This window comes from Protopterus annectens, chromosome 3.part0 (genome assembly GCF_019279795.1).
Source record: "Protopterus annectens isolate FY-2018-M chromosome 3.part0, PAN1.0, whole genome shotgun sequence".
In the NCBI taxonomy this organism is placed as follows: domain Eukaryota; kingdom Metazoa; phylum Chordata; order Ceratodontiformes; family Protopteridae; genus Protopterus; species Protopterus annectens.
Window position 1 is genome coordinate 1,494,519,453 of NC_056731.1, and position 2,676 is coordinate 1,494,522,128.

Genomic DNA, 2,676 nt, shown 5'->3' on the forward strand with positions numbered 1-2,676 from the left:
TTTAAAATTTAATGCACCCCAGTTTAGCTTTTAGCATTGTCAAGTATTGCGATGCAATACCATGAAACAATGTTTTTTATATCCTTTGTTTACTGGGCTAGTGGCCTCTTTTCAATGGAGACCTGAGGTGGTATTTATATTGCCAAGGGTAATTTAACCAGAACATTAGGAAATGTCTCCTACTGTTTTCAGTAGGTGCCATAAGATCTTTTGCATCCACCTGAGTTACCACCAACTCAAGCAGATGAGAACCTCATTTTTTTGCATCTCATCTGAAGTATGATGCACTCAACAATGCAGTACCCCATAATGCTGCACTGCACTGCAGAGTCATCAGTTCAATCACCTGGCGTCAGAATAGAACTCACGGCCTTCTGGTTTACCAGTAGACCACTTAAGAGTTTGCTTATCTTTATTGCATTTGAAAACTGGTTTATAACCACTCAACAAAGGCATTTTTCTTGAGGGGGTTGTAGCTTTGGTTCATATAGAAGTAAATGATAAAAAATAAATGCTAACGTAATGGTAGAATATTGTATTTATTAGACTGTAAGTGTGTCTGAGTGTTGTCTTTCGGCTTTTCCCGGTTAGGGGTCGCCACAATGGAACTCCGGTCCACTAATGATTGCCAGTAGATTTTTATGTGCCGAGTTGCCTGCCCTCATGCACAACCTTCAACAAAGGTACGCCCATTCACGCATGTCTCCACACAGAAGACGCTCTAGCTGAGAATCGAGCAGGACAACATCTTACTGTGAGTGACAACGCTGCCGCAGCACCACCACCGCGGTATTTATTAGACTGTAAGTAATGTATAAATATGCATTTTGATGGCAGATAAAGACCTCTGAACTTACCTTACCGTACTTAGTCTGTTCTTTGCCATGTCATATGTATAAGATACAAATCCAAATCAACTAATACCTTATTTTCTGTTTTGTTACACTCAGAATTGTTTTGTGCGTGTCCCACTGACCTCTCGCACAAAAAGTAGATCCTTGTGTCTCCTGGATTCTTCTGCTTATGTCTTCATATTGTCTTCTGCTCTACTATTGTATCTCTTGACTTCCCTGAGGTACTTAAATGTTTTTCTGCCTTTTTTCCTTCTAGATTGTTCATATTAAGCTGCTACATCCTTTCTTTATATGGCCTCTCTACAGAGATATGCACCATTTTCAGCTCTGTGGAGTAACGGAATGAATCCCTGACTGTGCTTTAAATTACCTTGGTTCAGTTAATGGTCCATAAACAGGAAGAACTGGTCAGGGATGTGGAAGTGAATGTCTGATGCCAGCTCTCACCCATTTTGGTGGGTATGGAGCTGGTCTGCTCTGCTGCGACATAGACTCCCATTTAAGTGGCTAAACAGCATGCAGTGTATATGCCAAGAATGGGCACGTAGCTCTGCCAAACTGCAGTAAGCAGTAATCTTTAGGGGGCTTGTAGGGGGGCATGCATGTCCCCTTGTGCAGTAGGACACACAAAAGGCTGCCCTGCAATTGAGCTTGCAGGTGAGTTGCCTGGGATGGGGACTTAGAACATTTCAATGCTACCCTGATGGGTGTACCTACTGATGGTTTGCCACAACCAGGTGTCACCCCATATGGAAGCTAATGGGCTTTATCATTCATGATGAGGTAAAGCTGAATATTCCTAGTGTAGCTGTGGTGTGCTAAGCCTTTCGGTCTTGCATGATCTTCTATTGGAAGCATATTAACCATGAACAGTAAAAGGCGAACTTTAGAACCTTATGGTACTTCATACTCAAGGAGATAGGAAAAAGGTGTTTATTCCAGAACAAGCATTTTCAGTATGCCCAGAGATGTAAGATGTAAGCCAGTCTTACACAATAGAGGAGATTGCACAGTAAGCTCATAAACACGTGTAATCAAAATGCCTTAGCCAACAGCATCACATGCAGCAGAGAGATCCATGAGGACCAGTATTGAATAGTATCACTTATCTCAAGCATCAGAGAGATTAACTGTTTGAATGAGTGTGATCTTGTTTCTGTGGTGAGAGTGAGATCCAGATTGGATGGAGTCCTTGAACCCTCTGACTGTAAGGTGTTTCTCAAGTTATCTATAGATTATCTTCTCAATGACTTATACCAACAAAGAAATGTTAGAGATTGCACAGTAATTGCCAGAGATGTAAAGGTTCAGACAGTGTCCCTTGAGGATGGGGACGACATTGGCCTCTTTCAAAACTGATGGAAAAAACACAGATTTGAAGAAACCAAGATCTGAAATATCACTGGACCAAAACCATCAGGACTAGCCAGGATCAGTCTTGATGGACAAGGGTCCAGCCTGCTAGTTGTTGGTCATATACTTGAGATAATGGTCATGAGCTCATAAAACGAGAATATTCAAGCACTATCCATAAAACCAGGAGTGGGGAGACTGAACTACAGTGACTTCCTTGGCATCAAATGGTGGCAGAGCCAAAAAAACTGAAGAAATGTTTGACATTGCTAAGCGCATAACATTCTTCTAGTGGTGAGGCAGGCTAGGCATCATGGAAAAGTGCAGCAGGTTGTTTAACTGTTAATTAAGTCTTTTTGGACAGAAATGCTGCCTTTTTACAAATGGTCTGATCATGTTATTTAACATAATACTTACCCAGGTAATATTTGTTGCTCCTTAGACCAGCACAACATCAGTGACAAGCTTG